We start from the raw sequence: 12,969 nt of genomic DNA on the forward strand, positions 1-12,969 counted from the left end.
CACTACTCGGTCCTGCCCCTTGAGGGCACCAGAGACTGCTTGACTGTCCAGAGAACAGCCCCCTAGAAGAAAAGCAGACAGGTTCTGGGGAACCAGGCGGCCATCCACTGAGAACGGTCCGTGCTTGGCCGGCCAGGGAAGACCTGCCGAGTTCTGCGTGGCGGGTAGATAACAGCCAGGTTACTGGGATCACGGAAGGACCCAGAAGCCCGAGTTCCAGCTCCAGCTATGCTATCAGTGAGCTGTGTGGCCTTTCAAAAGTCACTTAACTTCCCGGGCTTTAGTTTCCTCCTGTGTAAAAGAATGGGGTGGAAGGAGCTAACCCAAAAAGTGTCTTCCTCCAGTGTTTTAAATTGCTCTAAATAGTAAGGGAAGGGGTGCCTGGAGGGCTCAGTCAGTTAAGCGTCCGACTCTTGCTTTCAGCTCAGGTCATGATCTCAAGGTGGTGAGATAAAGCCCTGCACCATTGGTCTCCTCACTCAGTGAGGAGTCTGCTTCTCTCTCTCTCTCCTTGTCTCTCTCTTCCTCAAATATATAAGTAAATCTTTAATAGTAAGGGGAAATGGGAAGTGATGGAATAGCATAGATTCTTATTTCCTTGAGACTTGGACTGTGTCCCCGCCCTGGGCACAGACCCCAGGGTGACCAGGAGTAAGTATGGCAAGAGGGCCATGATAGGGGTGACATGAAAGCTGTGAATGACAACACAGGGAAATGAGGAGACAAACTGGGGGTGGAAATCTCACAAGGTCTCCCTAATCCAGGATCTCAGCCAATGGTGGGAGCAGGATCTGGAGAAAGATTAAATAACCTTTGTGTAACCATCCCAAGCTGCCTAGCGGTGCGTGGAATAACAACTGTGAAGCACGGTATAACCCAAACCTGCTCAGGGGCGTTCCATCACTCACTGGCCCCGTTGCAATGTGGGCGGCTGTCTCAATAGTATTCAGAGGCCCAGATGAGCTTTCCTTGACAATTCAGTTCCACTCCTGAGTTATGCATGATAGATCAAATCATACCAACTCACTGGGGCGGGGAGACGAAATGCATGTATGTAACATTGTTCCTGAATAAATGAGTGAGTGAGTCAGTGAATGGGAGGGAGAGTGAGCTCTGAGTGGGAGTCTTGGCTGTGAGGAGAGTCGAGGCAATTCTGACTGAGGCATAACTGGGGCGTTAGTCTCCAGCTTCTGAGCAGAGAGAACATGGTGGCCGGTCAATGAGGGGTGTAGTTCACTGCCCCCAGTGGTGTATGTAGGTTAGACTCAGAGTCCGGGGTGTGGCAGGCGACTCTAAAAAGACTCTCTCTATGGGAAGATCATGTTACCACTCTGCTGGGGCAATATCAGGCATTTCACTCCTTGTTTTGTAAGGATGTCAGTTGGGACATGGGTCAGTCAAGCAAGACAGAGGTCTGGGGAAGAAGATTGCATACAAAGAGACATCAAGGCTGTGGGATCCTTTCTGAGAGGGCGTTGCTCTCTCAATGTTCAGAGTTCACCACTCTTCCTGAAGAGCCATGAGGAAGGCAAGGACCCTGTCTTTGGTCCTGACTTTGCAAATATGCCCATTTCCAGAAAGTCCCTCTCATCAATGGAGCCACAGGCAGATAGATTTACAGCGGAGTGGGGTGTGGGGGTCAAGGACTAAATAGAAGGAATGCGGGACACCTGGGTGGTTCAGTCTGTTGAGCATCCAACTCTTGGTTTCGGCAATCTCTATTCTACTCTCTCTCTATTTGCCTACTCTAGGTATTGTTTGTAAGTAGAGTCATACAATATTTGTCCTTTTGTGACCAACTTATTTCACTTAGCATAATTCCTCAAGGTTCATCCATGTGGTAGCACATGTCAAAATTTCCTTCCTTTTTTGGGAGCCTGGGTGGCTCAGTTGGTGGGTGTCTGCCTTCAGCTTGGGTCATGATCCCAGGGTCCTGGGATTGAGCCCCATGTTGGGCTCTCTGCTCGGCGGGGAGCCTCCTTCTCCCTCTCCCACTCCCCCTGCTTATGTTCCCTCTCTCACTGTCTCTCTCTCTGCCAAATAAATAAACAAAATCTTTTTAAAAGTTTTTTCCTTCCTTTTTAAGGCTGAATAATATTTCATGTGTGTATACACCACATTTTATTTTGTTCTTCTTATTTTTTAGATAGCGAGAGAGCATGGGGGAAGGGGCAGAGGGAGAGGGAGAATCTGAAGCAGACTCCCCTCTGAGAGAGGAGCCGATGCAGGGCTTGATCTCACGACCCTGACACTTAACCAACTGAGCCACCCAGGCACCCCTATTTATCCATTCATCTACTAATGCACGTTTGGGTTGTTTCTACTTTTTGGCTCTTGTGAATAATACTGCTTAAAACTTTCTTTTAATGGAAAATTCCAAACAAGTAGACCAAAAAATATGATGAACCGCCTTGTACGCTTATCAACTCATCAACAATTATCAACTTATGGCCAATCCTGTTTCATCTGTATCCCCACCTGATTCTCTCATCCCATGTTATTTTGAGGCACATCATCACGCCATTACTATTCCCATTTCAAAGATGGGAAAAACTAAGGCACGGAGAGGTTAATTATCTTATCAAGGTTACAGAGCTCAAGAGAGATGGGCCAAGTGGCGGGTGGGGGCTGGCTGGCTCAGTAGGCAAAACATACAACTCTTGATCTCCGTAGTGGTGAGTTCAAGCCCCACACTGGGTGTTGAGCTTACTTAAAAAAAAAAAAAGAAAGAAAGAAATATAAAAAAAATTAAACTCAGGCAGTGTGACAGCTGGGCTTCTCCTCATAAGTCTTCGCCACAATTCTGTGTGTGTATGTGTGTTCACGTATATACATACATGCATCAGGTCAACTTTGGGCAAAATTTTACATTTGGAAAAGTTTGCCTCTGGTGCCTCTTCCTACATCTTTCCCCACACTTGGATGCTGTGTGGAATTTGGAACAGACAGGCGTTGACTTTGAAGTCTTAGTTCTTAGTTCCAAGAAGAGTCCGTGGTCTCCAGCCTCCAGAGGTGTGAGAATTTAATGAGATGAGGTCAGTGTCAGTGCTGGGCACCTTCCAGCATGCGACGGGAGATCATTCTGTGTACTTTGCCCTTCCCTTCTGGGTGGTGGTGGGGGAGGGCAGGCCCACCTTCCCTCCACAGAAGCAGACTTCAAGAAAACACACAGCCAGAGTGTGACTCTCAGAGCTCAACATGTAATCACTGCTGGGATATTTGTATTGTGAAGTAAAGGAGTCTATCCTTTTGCTTTGCAGTGTGGGGTATGGGTGAGTACAGAACAGAGGTGGTCCGATTCCTTCTTGCCCCTGAAATCATGGATGTGTGTGTTATGTGTGTGCACAAATGTGTAAGACAGGCCTACTGACAAGCTCAGGCTTCATTCTCTGCTCCAGAGCATTACATTGTCTTTCTTTTCTGTAATTGTGACCTTTTTTTTTTTTAGATTTATTTATTTTTTGAGAGAGAGAGAGAGCGAGAGCACGGTGCCAGGAGGGGCAAAGGGAAAGGGAGAGAAAGTCTCGAGCAGACTGCACTGAGCGTGGAGCCTGATGCGGGGCTCGATCCCATGATGCTGAAGATCATGACCTGAGCTGAAACTAAGAGTCAGACGCTCAGCTGACTGCGCCACCTAGGCGCCCCTGTAATTGTGGCCTTTAAACAAGCAACCACTTTTTCTCTTTTTCCTCTTGGTGGCTACAACAGGAGGAAAAGCTCTTTGTTGGGATCCTATCATTTTCTGGCCGAATAATGCAAAGGCACAGGATGGAGGTCTGAGCTCAGACAGGTCTTGGCAAATCTTGCTCAGCCCCTTCTGCACCTCTGTGGCCAAGCCCCTTGAGTTAATTTGGGATGGGCCAGCAAAGCTCAGTGGACAATTGAGCAGGGCTCACTGGCTGATGGCAGAGAGGTCTCAGGTAACCTCAAAATGCATCTGCGGAGGATGGGGTCGGGAGGGTCTACTGCCTCAGGTATATTGAGCGACTGCGAGAGTCTCACTGGCTGTTTCCTCTGCCTGGAATGTCCTTTTCTGACCTTGCCCACGAAAGTACTACAGTCCTTTAATGCCAAGCTGAAATATTGCCTGCCCTACAAAGCTTTCCCTACGTCACCTCCCACCACCACGTACCCCTGGCTGCCATAGAAAGTGACTTCTCCCACTCTGAACCCTTTGAAGCACTTTTACAGCAATATTTTGGCACTATCTGAATACCAATCTTAACTCCGTGATAGGTCAAAATGAGTTCCTCGCGAATAGGAATCTTTATTAGTATTATTTTTTAAGTAGGCTCCACACCCAATGTCGGGATAGACTCATGACCCCGAGACCACAAGTCACACACTCTACTGACTGAGCCAGCCAGGCGCACTGAGAATAGGAATTGTTTGATCTGTTTCTTTCTGCTGTTCAGAGTTGTTCATGGGGCACACAGTCAGCGACTAATGTCTGTTGAATGAGCGACGTATGTCACAGCAAAGTCACATAGTAGGCACCAAATAAATGCATACGGAATGAAACAACATCCATCTCCAACAGCTGGGAAATGTAAGACTTTTCACCATACCCTTGAGGTTCAGATGGAAAGCCGTTTTCTCTAACACTTCAAGCTCCAAAATCTGTCAAAACTCCCATGGAGGGACGCCTGGGTGGCTCAGTCGGTTAAGCGACGGCCTTCAGCTCAGGTCATGATCCCGCGGTCCTGGGATCGAGTCCCACATCGGGCTCCCTGCTCAGCGGGGAGCCTGCTTCTCCCTCTCTCTCCTTCTGCTTGTGCTCTGTCAAATAAATAAAATCTTAAAAAAAAAAAAAAACTCCCATGGAAATAACTGTAAGAACTGCCTTGAAGTAGCCCCTGAGATGGTCTGAAATGGGGTTTCAGGTATTCTTAGATCCCCAAGTGTCTTCTTATTTAACAGCTTTCTCGTTCAACATCCCGACTCGTCTCCAGAGGAACGTGAGATCTCACAGAGTATGTGTCCCGTGAGAACATCTGATTAACCAGAGCTTTCCTGCTCATCAGCAGAGCGATGATTGATACTCGTAGAGGTGACCCTGCAGTTGTTCCACAAGAAACCCACATACTTTAAGGAAGTGTTACAATATCTCCAGAAACATGCTTTTTATTTTTTATTTTTTTAAGATTTTATTTATTTGACAGAGAGAGAGAGAGAGCGTGATCGAGTGAGCACAGACAGGGGGAGAAGCAGGCTCCCCGCTAAGCAGGGAGGCCAATGCGGGGCTCAATCCCAGGACCCCAGGATCCTGGCCTGAGCCTAAGGCAGATGCTTCACCAACTGAGCCACCCAGGTGTCCCCAGAAACATGCTTTTTAAAACCATTTAAAAATGTACAATTCAGGGGCACTTTGGGTGGCTCAGATGGTTAAGTGTCTGCCTTTGGCTCAGGTCATGATCCCAGAGTCCTGGGATCGAGCCCCACGTCAGGCTCCTGGCTAGGCAGGAAGCCTGCTTCTCCCTCTCCCTCTGCCTCTCCGCCTGCTCATGCTCTCTCTCTCTCTCTATCTCTGTGTCTCAAATGAATAAATAAAATCTTTTTTAAAAAAATGTACAATTTAGGGGCACGTGGGTGGTTCAGTCGGTGAAGCGTCTGCTGACTTCCTCTCAGGTCATGATCTTGGGGTACTGGGATCGAGCCCCACATGGGACTCCCTGCTCAGCGGGAAGTCTGTTTCTCCCTCTCCCTCTTCCCCTCCCCCGGCTTGTGCTCTCTCTCTAATAAATAAAATCTTAAAACAATAAAAATAAAATAAAATATACAATTCAGTGGCATTAAGCACATTCACTGTTGTACAACCACCCGCACTAGCCATCTCCAGAACTTCTTCATTATTCCAAACAGAAACTCCACCTACTCTACTATACCTCCTCCTTCCCTCCTCCCCTCAGCCCCAGATAAACTCTATTTTACTTCCTGTCTCTCCGAATATGTCTATTCTAAGGTACCGCCATGTAAATGGAATCATACATATTTGTCCTTCTGTGACTGGCTTATTTCACTTAGCATATTCCTCATTCACGTTGTAGCAGGTGTCTGAATTTCATTCCTCTTTTTTTTTTTAAAGATTTTATTTATTTATTTGACAGAGAGAGAGCATAAGTAGGCCGAGCGAGCGGCAGGCAGGGGGGCAGGGAGAAGCAGGCTTCCCACGAGCAGGGAGCCCGATGCGGGGCTCGATCCCAGGACCCTGGGATCATGACCTGAGCCGAAGGCAGACGCTCAACGACTGAGCCACCCAGGCATCCCTGAATTTTGTACCTCTTAGGGCCGAATAATATCCATTGTATATATATACCCCACATTTTGTTTTTCCATTCATCTGTTGATGAACATTGGGGTTGCTTCTGCTCTTTGGCTATTATGACGAATGCTAGGAACACAGGTGTACAAATACCTGTTCAGAAATGTGCTTTGTATCACAGTCTTATTCTCCTTGGTAAATCCTATATCCATGGTAACGTCCCACTAACCAGAAAATTTGACTCATTGGCATAGTCCATTCCCTCGTTAGGCTCGGTGAGGACTTTTCTCCGAGCACGTGCTGGAAGCACAGCAGACAGCGATGCGGAAGGATGCCCGGCTCACAGATGGACTCGGGCCACAGCGGGCAGACCACTGGACCCCAAGAGCACATCAGTAGAGTGCCCAGCACCTACTACGGACAACCAGACCCGTGTCCAGAAATCCCATCCCACTCCTACCTTCTCCCCCACCCTGTCAGGGTTCTAGCTGTTAGACTGGCAGCTTTTCCAAAAAGGTAAGAACTTGAGGAACATTTGTTCTCAGTTAAGCTTGGCTGCAGTTACAGTGTTATCATGTACTTAACAGCTCAAATTACAGAGGCCGCCTTCGGCCAGTGAATGGCACGGCAAGGCTGCTCAGAGAGGTGGAAAATTCTGAGGCCCCTCCAGCCCTGTTTCAGGAAAAATGCTCTGAGTGGTGTGGAGAGGAGCCAGCTCGTGATGTCAAGGGATTTATAAAGGAGATTTCAAGACCTTTTAAGGGAGTGAGGCAGTTGCTGATGACGGAAAACTGCCTAAGCTGGGTCTGGATAAGGCCTCAACACTTCATTTGCTAGTTGTCCTGAAATGCCTGTAATTTTCAAAAAACATATTGTGCCACTCCCTTGCATGCAGTTCAAAAGGCAACATTAGGTTGTGGGGAGAGGAACCTGTTAAGGTGGCCAGAGTCTGGGGTCACGGAAACTGAGCTCTCAGAGCGTGTGAAGCCCAAAGTGGGTGATCTGGGACCTGGGAGGGAAGATTAAATGCCCGAACACACCTGGGCACATTGCACACCTGTATCTGGGCGCACTGCACACCTGTATTTTTCTTTCTTGCTTGCTTTTTTTTTTTTTTTTTAAAGCACACAATTGGGGGGTCTGGAGGAAACTTTTATTTTTTAAGCAGCTACAAAGCTGCTTAGCAGCTTTGCACCTCCAAAGTGTGATCTGAAAATAAAATATTTACTTACATTGCATTTCCAAGTGTTTCCATAGTCTTGTCAAAATGGTCAGGTCTTCCCCGCGCCCCCCCCCCCCCCCCCCCCCCCCGCCCATGGCTTCTTATCTTAAGAATGTGGGTTTTATAAAGAGGAACCAAGATCGATTACAACCACAGAGTAGATTGAGTGGAGCAGATAAGCTCCAACTCTAACAGCTGGGCTTACTTTGTGTTTTAAATAGATAATGAAGGAAAATAGTCCCAGATTTAGGAACAGAGATCTAAGTTTGGAGGAATAAAAGCGAAGGTCCTAAAACCAACTTTGTGCAGAGCAGCTAAACTAAAGAAAATTCTCCTTGCCATCACGGAGCACTAACACAAACAAATAAACCACACAAAACCAAACGGAAGACCGTACAAATGATACTCAAATTGTCACCCAATGGGAAGGCCCAAGGCTAAAGCGGAATAGAAGCAAGAATTAGGAAGCATCTGGAAGCAAGCGATGGGGAGGTACTTTGGGGCCCACCATCCTGAGGGGAAACTGGTTGCATCTCTGTTTTCATTATCCTTTACTTGTGGTACGGGAGAACACACTCTCGTGATAATGGAAAACCCAATCATCTGCTTTAGCGCCAATGTTTCTGTTGTAGCTGAAATAAAAGGGTCAGGGGACATATGTTGTTTTCTTTTCCTTTTCTGAGGGGTGATCTTTCTGAATTAGCACCCCGGGTCACATCCCCGTTCAAATGTTTCCCACGGAGGAGGGCCGTCCTGGCAGCCTGGTGTTGATGGCGTGTCTGCACACTACTCCCAGATTCTGGGGCCAGCCTCACTTCCAAGGGCACTCGCTTGCAGGCCTCTCCCTCAGGGGAGCTGATCCCCTCACTGTCTCCCGAAGACACTTCGTAGATTAATGTCTCTACGGACCTGTCTCCAGATCTTCCTTGCTCCTCCTGCTGTGTTATTAAATCCTTTTCCTGTTTCAGACCGGACTCGAGCCTCACCTCCCTCTTGAAGACTTCCCTGCCCTCCCAGGATTCTTTTTATGCTCAGATCACACATTACCTTCCACCCTTCAAAAAGTGTCTCCTTGCGGTGTATACCTCTCTGACACCCCCTGCCCCCAAACGAAGAAAATATTGTTAGTTTTTGTCAAATATGATTGTATTACCTTTGATCAAAAGGCTCTTTGGCAAAAAGCTTTGAATTAATAAAAATTTCTCACCTGAAATATTAAACAGGGCCAAGAAACACAGCTGTTAGCTTGAAAAGGAAATCTGAATTCAAAAAGCAAGGAATCGTCACACCATCCGGGAGAGATTAGAAGAATCTCCATGAGAAAGGGAGCTCAGACCCTGCCTGGCACCCAACCTTCTTCCTTCAGTTGAAAATTCGGCAGACCCATCGCTTCTTGGCCTTTTGGCTAAGATCGAGTGCAAAATTCTGCAGCCAGTGCTCCTTTCTTAGGATCTCACTCCACGAGTGTTCCAAGAGAAAGACAACTGTGAGGCAGCGTGCAGACCCTCCCAGAATGTCCAAGACCTTCAGTACTATTTGTTTTTTGCCTCTCGGGTCCAGGGATGGGTGGGAAAGCGCTCCAGAAGGCCAGAGGGCGGGAGCTGCAGCTGGGCTCCCCACAGCTCCGGTCTTCCCGCCCTGTTCCCCTGCACTGGCCAGTTGTGCGGCCAAGCCTAGAACACAGACCTCCGTGTGGAAGTCGATTTGAAAGAGTGTTCAATTTATAAAAATGTAACATGCACAATTTTGTCGACAGAGGCTCACATTTAAAACAAATAAATGGGAAATGTGGCCTGCCCTTGGCATAGGGGCGTGAGTCACAGGAGTCAGTTTTAAGGGGGAAAAATAATGTAGGCCAGGATGAGGATGTGTGAGATCTTTAGGATCATCTTTCTTATGGGGCAAACATCCCAAATTACTGCTTATGTAATAAAACATCGTAATAAACCATTGGATTGGGGCGCCTGGGAGGCTCAGTCGTGAAGCGTCTGCCTTGGGCTCAGGTCATGATCCCAGGGTCCTGGGATCGAGCCCCGCATCGGGCTCCCTGCTCAGCAGGAAGCCTGCTTCTCCCTCTCCCACTCTGCCTGCTTGTGTTCCCTCTCTCGCTGTGTCTCTCTCTGTCAAATAAATAAATAAAATATTTAAAAAACAAAAAACCATTGGGTTAGACACGATTAGTGATAGGATTTTTTTTTTTTTTGCACAGAAATCACTTAATATCTTTATTGCCACCTTTTAAAATGGGCTAATGAGCAGGTGACAGCACAGTATGATGGAGAGAACACTGGACCAGGTTTTTTTTTTTTTTTTTACAGCCAGGATTCTGGTCCTGCCTTTGCCACGAACTGAGATCTTAGGCAATCTGGGCTTTGGTTTCTCTGCTGTCAAATAAGAGACTTCAAGGATCTGTAATGGTTTTTCCAGTTCTAAAATCTTATGCCAATATTATTTTATCATGTATTTGTAGGCCCACCCTAGATATCTTTGCAAGTTTTTTATGTGAAACTTTCATTTGTTATTTATCATGAATAAATTCACCATTCTATAAAGTTAAAAAAAAGGTAAAAAAAAAAAAACCCAAAACCAGAGAAACCCAAACCCAAAGCAAAAAACCTAACTCTTCAGTCCTTTGTTTCAGCAGATTTGAGCTCAGATTGAGTTCTGAACCCTGAATTCTGAGTTCTCTCCCCTACTGCAATAGCTTTGAACAAAGTCTTCCTTGTCTACTGAGGAAAAAAAGGAGGCTAATGATTTCTAGCTCTCTATGCCCCAGGAGACATCTTCAACTTAAAAACACTGCCATGAGAAAAGAATCTGAACTTTATGGAGCTACATGTTATCTAGCAGGAGGAAATCATTATGTGTTTTGTTTTTTTTTAAAGATTTTGTTTATTTATTCATGAGAGACAGAGAGAGAGAGAGAGAGAAGCAGGCTCCCAAGGAGCAGGGAGCCCGATGTGGGATTCGATCCCAGGATCCTGGGATCATGACCTGAGCCGAAGGCAGACGCTTAACCATCTGAGCCACCCAGGCACCCCATTATGTGTTCTTAATAACTGATATGATTTCTACAGAGTTTGAGTTCTATCCATGTGTGTATCTGAGCAGTACTGGGCAAGCTGACATCATCTACATTCTTTGTTGGTTAAACTCACAGGATTCCCAGGACTGATTGCTCTACGACCTACACAAGTTACTTCCCTCTCTTAGTTTCCTCATCTGTAAAATGGGTATACTGATTGTACTTACCTCATATGGCCAAGTAAGACAATGCACAGGAAGTACATTGCGAAGCAGGTGTTTTACGACCAAAGACAAATGAATTTTCTCAGTTCCAAATATGTGTTAAAAATAGTTTGTTGTCATTACTTATAAGCCATCATTGTATAAGGAAAAGATCACTGAGATAGGAGCTCTAGTTTATAGTGAGGTCTAGGCAAACTACTTACTCTCCCCAGGTGTCTGTTTCTTTGAGGTGGATTAGGGGCACCTGGGTGGCTCAGTCAGTTGGGTGGCTGACTTTGGCTCAGGTCATGATCTCGGGGTCCTGGGATTGAGCCCTGTGTTGGGCTTCTAGCACAGCAGGGTGTCTGCTTCTCCCTCTCTTTCTCCCTCTGTTCCTCCCCCTGCTCATGCTCTCGCTCTCTCTCATAAATGGATAAAATCTTAAAAAAAAAAAAGTCACTTACTAAAAAAAGGGGGGAGCTGGATTAGAGAACCTCTGAGTAACTTCCAGTTCTAAAGGGACTTAGGAATTTTTTTTCAATTCATTTTTAAACAAAGTTTTAATACAATTTAACATAGCAAGTATTACACGCTTTAGCAATTTATATTTTAATTAAATGTACTTCAGATTAAAATTGTATTATGCAGTGTTTAAATACAGAAGGATATGGAAAGTGATAAAACTTGATTCGTTTAAAAAATAGATTTGGAAATGCTGTGGGAAATTCAATTATATTTAAAGGTGCAAAAACAAGATTGAAATCACTGCTAAAAAATAAGGAAATTTACTTTGGATGTCCATTGTTTCTGGAAGAAGGGTGCTTTTTTTGCCTGTGTGGCTCTGACGTATTAGGTGGAGGCCAAAGCAGAGAACAGCCTCTTCTTTTTGGAACATTTCATCTAAGTGAAGTGGAAAGAATATAGCTTAGCAACAATACACATCTAAATAAAACATGGACCCTGAATTTGATATGCATCTCGTTTGCAGTAAGAAGACTTTCGTGGCAATCCAGGCCACGATGGAAACGCCTCGTGGCATAGAAATGGATTCAAATTCTGGCTCCTCTCCTTTCTAAGTGTGTGAACTTGGGAGAGTTTGTAACCCATCTGTGCCTCAGTTTCTTCAAAAATGTGACAACCCTTAGGAGTATTGTCAATATTAAATGAGATAATACATGTAAGCCTCTAAGAACAATGCCTGACACATAGAAAAAGCTCAGTGAACATTAGCTATTATTATTCGACTCCATAAATTACTACTAGATGTCTACTACGGAGTAGTCACTGTATTAGACCCTGAAATATCTTTGGGGTTTCAGCTTTTTGTGTCTGGTCTACCATGTGTTACAGAGTTAGATAGGAAATTCCAAAAATTCAGCAGTCCAATGGGACCCAAGGAAATCTAGAAAAAAGGCCCTTTGGAGTCAAAAGACTTTAAATTCAGGAGGGAAAAGGAGATGTCAAGGAGTAGTTGCTTGAGGTCTTGCCTTGAGGTTGTGGAGTTCTGCGCCAGGTTTTAGAGAGCACGTTAGGATGCATATATTAAAACTACCGTGGCATTCGAAGAGTCAGATATGCCTAATTAGACTTTCATGTTCTGTATTTATAAAGATGTTAGTGGTACGTTTCCTCAGTGCAAATGATTTTTGGCTCTTACTAATATTTATGACTATAATAAACTCTACCCAGCATAAAGTATGTGATGAATTTGTTCTAGTCATCAGCTTGCTTTTATTTAAGGGGATATCCCAGAAGATGCTACATCTTGACAAGTACTTTCAGCAGATAGGGAGTAAACAAAATTTAGGCAAGGACAATTGTACTTTAGCACTACGAGACAAAATGAGAAATAGAATTATAGCAGTAAGGCATTCTGTTATATAAATTTATCACGGAAATGGCGTAGGAAGATACGCCTTTTGCAAGTAATACTGTGTTGCTTTGTGGGGATTCCAAGCCTTGCCCATGTAACAATCAACGACATTTGGTTTGAGAGTTTCCTTGGGTGGATGTGTCCACAGGGCATCAAAAGCAGGTTGAGGGTGATGAATTCAACCTTCGGGAGCTGACCATTTGGTCTCAGTGATCTCAGGTTGGACTGGCGTTGGCACCAGCTTGTTTGGTTGCTTTTGGTGACTTTGGGGTAATGTGAAGGCACAGAAAATCATAGTTATCCCGTAGCACTACCTATGAGGTTTCAGCAGGTATCTATGGCAGATACTCCTCTGACCCTTTCATTTGCACATTCCGCAAGGCA

Source organism: Mirounga angustirostris, unplaced genomic scaffold, assembly GCF_029215605.1.
Source record: "Mirounga angustirostris isolate CCGP_5_RB_7025 unplaced genomic scaffold, mMirAng1.0.hap1 SCAF_6, whole genome shotgun sequence".
Taxonomy (NCBI): Eukaryota; Metazoa; Chordata; class Mammalia; order Carnivora; family Phocidae; genus Mirounga; species Mirounga angustirostris.